The 11,046-nt window shown below is 29.7% G+C and overlaps 1 long non-coding RNA gene across 19 annotated transcripts; it reads left to right on the forward strand.

Annotated features, from left to right (window-relative positions):
- Positions 1–5,781: 5,781 nt before the first annotated feature.
- On the forward strand, positions 5,782–9,945 carry LOC141667290 (uncharacterized). Of its 19 annotated transcripts, none has more exons than XR_012552554.1 (9): positions 5,785–6,090; positions 6,322–6,407; positions 6,486–6,732; positions 6,843–6,990; positions 7,462–7,599; positions 7,776–7,927; positions 8,023–8,113; positions 9,164–9,217; positions 9,682–9,945. It is a non-coding gene; the product is annotated as an uncharacterized LOC141667290 (long non-coding RNA). The 19 variants fall into 19 exon arrangements; XR_012552556.1 differs by having other exon boundaries at positions 5,785–6,085; XR_012552555.1 differs by having other exon boundaries at positions 5,787–6,090; positions 6,670–6,732.
- Positions 9,946–11,046: the final 1,101 nt, after the last annotated feature.

Genomic DNA, 11,046 nt, shown 5'->3' on the forward strand with positions numbered 1-11,046 from the left:
AACATAAAAAGGAGGGGTTGCGATAGATATTTATTTAGAAGGCTACTATTACACTTTTCTTTGCAACCCAGCCATGAAGGGTCGCAGCACACAATTTATGGGCTAGTGTATATTAAAAATACAAAACATATCCTACACATATCATGTAATATATGTATTTACATTCATGATATATATTTCGAGAGTAAAACATACAAAAGAAGACAAAAAACTTTCACTAGTTCATTGACCAAAAGGAAAAATAAAAGGGACTTGAATCATTTTCTTCATCTTTTGTTTAATGGTATCATATTGCAAGAAAAATATAATTAGTGCAAATCCTTGTGAAATAAGGTCATATATAAACATAAAATAAATTTATAATATAATTCAACAAATATGAAAATAATATATAAATAATATGTGGGCTTCCAGTCTATAAATTTTCATGTATTTATACTATCATGCATTTGATAATTTATGAGGATCAAAAAAATTAACATAAATGTAATTAAAAAAACTTTCTTACCTTAAAATACAATCTTGAAATTGATGCTTCTTGACTTGGAGTCCAAATAAAAATTAATAGAAGTCACCTTCACATTTCATGTCAACCTACATACATATATATACAAGAAAAATGGCATACTTGCTGTGGTGTTTTTTTTTTGAATAATGATGTGGTGTTTTAATTTTTAACATTACTCTGGGAAAAAACACAAATAGAAGAAAGAAAAAAGAAGAAATAAGGAAATACAAATTATTATCCTAAGGTAGTTAATGAACCTGTTCATGGTAACCTCCACATCTTGTGCACTTAATCGTAGGTGAATTCATTTTAAAATGAGTTTGAGCTTACAATACCAAAATACCATTTCATTGACAATATAGAGAGGCCTTAGAAGTTAATCTTAGTTATAAAGGGCGGCTTATATTAAGGTTTTTCTTGCACTTTTTATAAAATATCAAATATTTCCTCTTTTTTGCAAGGTCCAATTGTGTATCATGGGTTTCAATGGGCCTAATATAGTTCAACTCATTTTTTTAATGTTAGTATGGATTTCATGTTACATGTTTTGAAAAATATTTTTCTATTTAATAAATATGATTTAACAAAGTGAACTCCATGTATTGTATCATATAATACATGAATATGATTTAATAAATATCTTTAGGGACAAGAATCATTTTCTTCATCTTTTGTTTAATGGTATCATATTGCAAGAAAAATATAATTAGTGCAAATCCTTGTTAAATAAGGTCATATATAAACATAAAATAAATTTATAATATAATTCAATAAATATGAAGATAAAATATAAATAATATGCGGGCTTCCTCTTTATAAATTTTTATTCTTTAAAATTTTTATTTATATTATCATGTATTTGATAATTTATGAGGATAAATTTTTTTTACCATAAATGTAATTGAAAAAACTTTCTTATCTTAAAATACAATCTTGAAATTGATGTTTTTTGAGTTGGAGTCCATATAAAAATTAATAGAAGTCACATTCATATTCCATGTTAACCTCCATACATATATAGAAGAAAAATGGCATACTTGTTGTGGTGTTTTAATTTTTAACATTACTGGAAAAAAAAACACATAGAAGAAAGAAAAAAGAAGAAATAAGGAAATAAAAATTATTACCCTAACGTGGTTAATGAACATGTTCATGGAAACCTACACATCTTGTGCACTGAATCCTAGGTGAATTCATTTCAAAATGAGTTTAACCTTACATTACCAAAATACCATTTCATTGACAAATAGAGAGGCCATAGAAGTTCATCTTATTTATAAGGGGGCTTAGATTAGAGTTTTTCCTACACTTTATAAATATCAAATATACCCTCTATTTTGCAAGGCCCAATTGTGTATCATGGATTTCAATGGGCCTAATATAGTTCAACTTATTTTTTAATCTTAGTATGGATTTCATGTTACATGTTTTGAAAAATATTTTTCTATTTAATAAATATGATTTAACAAAGTGAACTCCATGTATTGTATAATATAATACATGAATATGATTTAATAAATATCTTTAGGGACAAGAATTATTTTCTTCATCTTTTGTTTAATTGTATCATATTGCAAGAAAAATATAATTAGTGCAAATCCTTGTTAAATAAGGTCATATATAAACATAAAATAAATTTATAATATAATTCAATAAATATGAAAATAAAATATAAATAATATGTGGGCTTCATCTCTATAAATTTTCATTCTTTAAAAATTTTATTTATATTATCATGTATTTGATAATTGATGAGGATAATTTTTTTTAACATAAATGTAATTGAAAAAATTTCTTATCTTAAAATACAATCTTGAAATTGATGTTTCTTGAGTTGGAGTCCATATAAAAATTAATAGAAGTCACTTCACATTCCATGTCAACCTCCATACATATATACAAGAAAAATGGCATACTTGTTGTGGTGTTTTAATTTTTAACATTACTGGGAAAAAACACACATAGAAGAAAGAAAAAGGAAGAAATAAGGAAATATAAATTATTACCCTAACCTGGTTAATGAACATGTTCATGGAAACCTACACATCTTATGCACAGAATCCTAGGTGAATTGATTTCAAAATGAGTTTAACCTTACATTACCAAAATACCATTTCATTGACAATATAGAGAGGCCATAGAAGTTCATCTTATTTATAAGGGGGGCTTAGATTAGAGTTTTTCCTACACTTTATAAATATCAAATATACCCTCTATTTTGCAAGGCCCAATTGTGTATCATGGATTTCAATGGGCCTAATATAGTTCAACTTGTTTTTTTAATCTTAGTATGGATTTCATGTTACATGTTTTGAAAAATATTTTTCTATTTAATAAATATTATTTAACAAAGTGAACTCCATGTATTGTATAAATTAATTGTCTCAATATTTACAGACCTATATGCAAACAAGTATTAACGTAACTTATTTTTTCTTGTGAATTAAATTAGATTGTAAAAATTAAGTGGTAAGCATTGTATGAAAAATAATAACATAAAAATGACAATTTTTTCTAAAATTATAATTTTAATTTAAGAAGATTATATATAAAATCTCTATTATCCTCAACTAAGGTAAATATACAACAATAACACATCAACTTACTTATATTATGAGTTTACCATCTCCACTAAGCTCCCCCATGATTATTTAAATTTATTTCAATAGACTCTTCCTCATGTAGGCTTTTGGGTAGTATTGTAGTGTTGTAAGAACTTATATATTCAATAAATGAACAAGTAGCCCCTCCATTTTTAAGATTACTAACTAACTGCACATATAAATGCTACACGTTCATAGTGGGATTTCTGACTTGCACTGGATGTACTTCCCAAAAGCTTCTTATGATCTCTAACAAGTTCAGAAGAATTAAACTCTTTAGGTAACAATAAAGCTGTCTCAGATGATGGTGCTACAAAATTTACCATAATATCCTCTTTTTATATGGTGCCTCCATTGGTTTAGTTATGTCTTTGATGGCGGCAACTTTATTAGTGGAATTGGGGGTTTTAATGGTGTTATTTGTGATAACTTTAGTAGTACTAACATTGGTGCCGGTAATGGTAACTTTGTTAGTGGTTTTGGTAATAGTTTTCAAAGATAGTGTTGTTCATGACATTAATCATACTGGAATGAAGTGGATAATACATATAATTATACTAGTGCAATTAGAAGTAGTATAATTGGTAATGGTGATAATTTTGATGGTAATTTGCAATCAGACAACGGTTGACAGACAATGGTTAAAAAAAATAGTCGTCGTAAAAAATCATACAACGGTAAATTGATTTTGCAGAAAAAACAATTTTGTGAGCTCCAGAACAAACAATGGATATCCATCTTTTTTAAACTGTTGTACAAGTTGTATACTCTCATCGAGTCAGACAACGGTTTTTTAAATATAGTGTTGTTTTAGATCATTAACACCACGATTACAAACCGTTGTTACTATATCAACGTATAGGGACATAAGATAACGGTTTTGACATTACATTGTGTAATTCAGAAAATGGTTTTTCAGAAAGGTTGTCCTCTAAACCATCAAACAACAGAATGAAAACAGTTATCTGAGGAATTTCAATGGGTACCAAGTATTGAGGTGGAAGCACGTGATAGGTGATAAATCATACACAAGGATTGCTGAGGTGGCGAAATGAGAGCCCTTCATTGAAATGAGATTTGATATCGGCCGTAAGATCGAAAAATAGCTGATATTCTTATACAACGGTTTTATATTAAAACAAAAATGTTGTCTTAGTTGGTCTCATACAAGCTTTTAGATATTACGTTGTGTAATTCACACAACAGTTTTTAGAAGGGTTGTCTTAGAAACCTTCGTACAACGGAATAAAATAGTTGTCTGAAATAGTTTTGTTATAATTTCAATGGGCACCACCTGATGATGTGGCACCCCATGATAGGTTGTAAACATTTTACTCAGATTGTTGAAATGTCGGAATGACAGCCCTTGATTGAAATGAGATTAAATATTAGCCGTTAGATTGAAAAAGTTGATATGCTTACACAACAGCTTTATAATAATAAGAAAAAGCATTATCTTAGTTTATCTTCGCACAATGGTGTTTCAATGAAACCATTGTAAAAGTATTTCTGTATAAAATAAGATTCCCGGTTAACAAGTTAAAATTTTAAATACTTTTTTCGAAAATCCAACCGTACGGATATTAAGATATATCAATTTTAGTCATATGAAATTTTTTTAAAAAAATTTGAAATTCATCTTGCATGTCAGGATTAAAAAAATCTAGTAAAAGTACCACTCCCGACAACGAGACTCGTTCCTGATTTACATGATTAATTTTTAAAATGATTTTTTTGATGATCCAACCGTACAGATGTTAAGATATATCAATTTTAGTCATATGAAAAAATTATTAAAAAAATTGAAATTCATCTTGCATGTTAGGATTATAAAAATCTTGTAAAAGTACCACTCCCAACAACGAGACTCATTCCCGATTTATAAATTAATTTTTAAAATGATTTTTTCGACGATCCAACCGTACGGATGTTAAGATATATCAATTTTAGTTATATGAAAAAATTATTAAAAAATTATAAATTTATCTTGCATATTAGTATTAGAAAAATCTAGTAAAAGTACCACTCCTAACAACGAGACTCGTTCCCGATTTACAAGATTAATTTTTAAAATGATTTTTTCGACGATCCAACCGTACTGATGTTAAGATATATCAATTTTAGTCATATGAAAAAATTATTAACAAATTTTAAATTCATCTTGCATGTCAGGATTAGAAAAATCTACACTACGCAATAAGTGGGCTACTGTAATGTAAGTGTTACAAGCAGCGTTACATTAGCTAAGAAATTTTTGTCCTACTGTAACACCTCTTAATTAGTGTTACAATAACTATAAATCTAGTGTTGCATTGAAATGACGGTGTTGCATAACATGTAACAGAAGCACCTGGTGTTACATTAGATACTTTTTTTTAATTTTAAAATATTAAAGTCAAATTATTATCATAAACTAGTATTAAAATTATATTTTGGTTAATTAATGAATGTAGAATGTAATATTAAATATTATATAAAATATAAAATGTATCATATATAAAAATATAAAAGACTTTTTTCAGTTATTTATTTAATAAATAATAATTTTTTAATAAAAATAAAAAAGTTATAAGAAAAAAATAAAAAATTATACATATTTTAGTATGTGAAATATTGGGCGGCATTTCTCCCGCTTTAATAAAAATAGTTCCCTGCAAAAATTTTGCCCCAATATTTACCCCTTTTTCACAAGTCTCTCTCTTCCTTACTCTCCTCTCTCTCACTCACCCTCGCCTCTCTCACTCACCCTTATCCTCTCTCCTCCTTATCATATCTCTCTTTTGACGAACATCTTCCCTCCCTGATAATTGAACTTTTCAACATCTTCTTCTTCCCAATAGACTTTCTAATTTTAAAATTTTAATTTGATTTTGCAGGTAACATTTAGGGCTTTGAACTTCTGAGCATCCTTCTTCCCATCAGGCTTCAATTAGTAATTGTTTTTTTTATTTGACTGGCTAGGGATTTGTATTCAGTTGGGTAATTAAATTTTACTTTTGTTTTGTTTATTTTTTAGTCGAGTTGGGTAATTAAGTTGGTTGCTTAAGTTATGTACTAATTATTAAGGAGTTTTCTGCTCAGAGAGGTCCTTGCAAGTTTCTTTGTCATACTGAAAGTATTCCCGTGTAAAGTATTGTTTTACTAATAGCTGATGGGTTGGTGACTGTCTTTGGTTTTTACTCACATAATTCGATTTACCTTTTATTATAGATACTAGGAGTTTTTGGTACATTGAGAAGTTAAAAATTGTTACAGGGAGGAGATACACTATTACAGCTCGTTTTTTATGTGCTAAGGTATGCTTTTATGTCAATATCTATGATTCTATATGTATACTTTATCTATGTGCTGAATTAGCAAATTTTGATAAACAGCCTAATCTCCCAGTGGAGAACCAGCAGGCATTAATTCTATCGGTATACTTTAGGCAATGTTTCCACAAAGTAGCATTGGTTTTATAACTAGTAACTATCAGTGTACTGTATAAGTTGCGTATTTTTATTTGATTTCCTTGTCTACTTGTGCCTAACTTATAAGTAGCATTGTTGTTATATGTAGCTGGTAGAGAACTTTTTTCAGTCTTTGGTCAATACATCTGGTATGGCACTTCACATCAGGCAGGTATGAAATCATTTAGTATTAGTTTTAGTCTTCCTCTCTGAAATATTATATTTACTTATTTACTCACGAAAGGTCTCTGTTTTATCGAAATTCACTTTTATAACGCAAAGACATTGAATGGTTTGCGTGGAAAAGCACGAGTCAGCGGTTTGCTGTGATATTTGTTACAACAATGAAGAGGAAAAAAAAGTTGAAGCTAACTGTAGTCTGCTGCGCTACATTATGTCCAGAAAGTTTCTGCAACTTCATTATAACAAGGTTGTACATGAAGGGTAAAATTAAGGGATGTTGTTGCCTTTGCTGTCTTACATAATATGTAATCTATAAGTTGGCATCTTCTAAACCTTTTCAAGCTATTATGATATTGAATTTTTCGACAAATCATTTTGTAAAATAGTGTGTACAAAATAAACAGTGGACTTATTTATTACAGACTATGACTAGCAAGTAGTAAGTAATAAAACTCATTTTTTGGTTGATTTGTAAGTAGTGTGTAGCTGACCTAGGCAAACAAATGGAATTCAGTCTGATGTTGCATTCTAATACTTGTTTCCTATAGGAGGTCGAGTTCATAACTCTAATTGCTGAATTGAAGTTGTTATATTGATATGAAGACCAAGTAAATTACCGGGTCTTGCAGAAAATTAGAACTAGTATTACAAGTCAGCCTTTAAGATTATTAGGCATGTTACTGGTTAGTACTTATATTGTAGAAAGTGGTGGTTTCAGGATAAGAGATACCAAGTACAAATATTTCAAGAATGGAAATAATGAATTCATCTACTGCTTCCCCCCCACTCTCGTGAACCTGATACTTTTGACGACTTTTCTATGCACCAGGAGTTGCTCTTTTCAAATAGTCTCAAGGTAGGTTTTTCCATACTTGTATGTAACATCAGATTACCATGTATGTGCACATTTAATAAGGCCAACATATTTTCCATCACGGAAAAGAATTAAGTGCTTTTTAGCAGTCAAGTTTCTTATACAATATTCCATAAATGAGTTTAATACTAACCGAATAATATATTGTTCATCTTCAGGACTTGAAGAATACCAGTTGTAATGTTGGTGATTTTGTCACAATGGACTGATTTGCATGTTATGACGCCCTGATCAAGTATTCAAGTTCCACAAAATGATAGAAAATTATTAACGTGACAAATTTAGAACTAGATTACATGTTGCGCAACAAGTTATTTTCTCTTGCTCTTATATTTACTTAAAACTGGATCACAGTGATAAGATAATTATATTATATTTGTCCCTGACAATTCTTTCTAATAGCAGGACCAAAAGGCAAAAAGGAAGGTTGAGCAAGTTTGGCAGAGAAACCAATATTTGTTCCTATTATGGCTTGAAATCTCCTCCATACAAACTTGTAAGTTAATATATGTTTTCTCCAATTCCTGTAGGCTGTAATCAAGCTCATTTTTAAGAAATTTAAATAGTTTTATAAGAGTCTTTAGGTGTTATATTTGGAGTTAATCCATCTCTCCTTGGGCTAACTGTACTGGCATGGGGTAACTCGATGGGCGATTTGATGTCTAATGTTGCACTGGCTATGAATGGTGGTGACGGCTTCCAGATTGCCATGTCATGATGCTTTGCTGGGCCAATGTTAAACACACTTGCTGGTTTGGGGATCTCAATGCTGCTAGGAGCATGGAATACGAGACCACAATTCTATATAATCCCGCGACACATAATCAATCCTAACTTCATTTCCAATTACTTAAAACATAGTGGGTAATTTTTGTAACTATAGTCGACTAAATGCAAAGAAAATAACTAAAATAGATAATTAGCCTGCTATATCTGTACAAAATTCCATAACTTCATTGCAAACTTTTCTATCTATATAAAGTGTGTTTTTTCTTTATATACTGGTTAATTAAATTCGATTGCCATTGTCTTTATGCCTGATACTAATTTCTAAATATTAATTTGGTGGAGGAAAGAGCAGTTGTTGTCTTTAAAATTCCAGAAGCCCCCCTCCTCATTGAACTTCCCAGTAGGATTTATGATAATCAGTAAGCTTATATTACATTTTAACCAGTTGCATGAATTTTAAGAATTATAGTTCACCGACACCGCTTCCTTCTAACAGCTTTTGCCCTCCTGACTTCCGTTATAGAGATACTGTAAACTTGAAATATAGGTCTTGGTCCTGTATATGATAGATATAGTTATGATATGTTATAAAATACATGTAAGTGTAACCACCTCAAATAATAACAGTTTCATTAATTTTAATGTAGGCTATATATGATATACCAAAGTGTATTTGTTTCAGAGGATTATTAAAATGATGAAACATGTGGCTCACTAAAATCTGGTTTTATAGCAGTGTGGCTTGAACTTCTAACAACTTTTACTAGGTTGGTTTGTTTGTTATTTACTGTGTTACTTTCTATGTTTCTGTATGTAGGTGCAGGAGAATACATCCATTTTTATAATATTTGTTGCATGGTGCATCACTGAGGTAGCATCCCCCTCCCTCCCTCTCTACAGGGGATTGTATGTTAAAATTGATAATCTAAATCTATGTTTAATTTGATTATAATCAATTTGCAAATCTGGTTGACGTTATTTGCTATATGGTACCTTTAGATGAAGAGTTTTACTATTTCTTTTAGTTAATATCAAGATTAACGCCAATCTAGACTACTGCAATAAGATTTCATTTCCATTAAATGCTATGAAGAAATATATGAAAAATCTAAATACAACACTGAACAAGATAGAATGTGTATAATGTTATACATGGTTTGCCACTGTGAAGGCAGTTATTATTAGTAAATCAGAATGTTATCCTCACTTACCTCAGGTTTGACATTTTTGTTAGAGAATGCACATTTATTATACCCTTTCTAGTTGCTACTTGCTAGTCTAAGTGAAATTTTTTCAAGTTAACATAGATTGACCGGAACTTTTTGCTTGATGCAGGTACACTTTGTTCATTGTGCTGGATTTGCTGATAGTCAAAGAGCAGTTTTTTCCTATCCAAGGATAGCTTGGATGTTATGTTATAGTTGTTAGCGTTAGAAATGAGACTCCTATGTAGTGGTATAGTTTGGAGAATTGAGACTGTTATTTAATAGTTTGGTTCGAAAAAATTGAGGCTTATGTATGTAAATTTGGTATTTTATTGATTATGGGATTGTTCTTTGGATTGAGTATATAATTAAAAAAAATTAAAAATAACTGTTACATTTGACTGTTCAAGTGTAATATATGTTTACATATAGTGTTATATTAGATATACTAGTGTTGCTTAATTAAAAAGATTTGTGTTACAATTGATTGAACATAGTGTTACAATAAGTTATATGGGACCCACAGGTGGTCCCACTTATGCAATATTGATCAAGCTATTATATCACTCATTTTGTGTTACATTTGGGTCTGTTAGTGTTACATTAGGTGCCTATTGTAACGTTTTCCTCTCTGTTATAATAGATCAGTGAAGTGTTACATTAGGGTGTCTATTGTAATGCTCGTATACGTAACGCCCCCTGGTGTTACAATAGACCTATTGTAACGCATTTAGGACCTATTGTAACACCATGTAGGCATTACAATAGCCCACTTATGTAGTCCTAGTAAAAGTACCATTCCCGACAACGAGTCTCGTTCCTGATTTACAAGATTAATTTTTAAAATGTTTTTTCAACGATCCAAACGTATGGATGTTAAGATATATCAATTTTAGTCATATGAAAAAATTATTAAAAAAATTTGAGTTTCATCTTGCATGTTAAGATTAGAAAAATCTAGTAAAAGTACTACTCCCGACAACGAGACTCTTTCCCGATTTATAAGATTAATTTTTAAAATGATTTTTTCGACAATCCAACCATATGGATGTTAATATATATCAACTTTAGTCATATGAAAAAATTATTAAAAAATTATAAATTCATCTTGCATGTCAGGATTAGAAAAATCTGGAAAAGTACCACTCCCGACAACGAGACTCCTTCCCGATTTACAAGATTAATTTTTAAAAAATGATTTTTTCCATGATCCAACCATACTGATGTTAAGATATATCAATTTTAGTCATATGAAAATATTATTAACAAATTTAAAATTCATCTTGCATGGCAGGATTAGAAAAATCTAGTAAAAGTACCACTCCCAACAACGAGACTCGTTCCTGATTTACAAGATTAATTTTTAAAATGTTTTTTTCGACGATTCAACCGTACGGATGTTAAGATACATCAATTTTAGTCATATGAAGAAATTATTAGAAAATTTGGGTTTCATCTTGCATGTCAGGATTAGAAAAATCTAGTAAAAGTACTA

Source organism: Apium graveolens, chromosome 6, assembly GCF_009905375.1.
Source record: "Apium graveolens cultivar Ventura chromosome 6, ASM990537v1, whole genome shotgun sequence".
Classification (NCBI taxonomy): Eukaryota; Viridiplantae; Streptophyta; class Magnoliopsida; order Apiales; family Apiaceae; genus Apium; species Apium graveolens.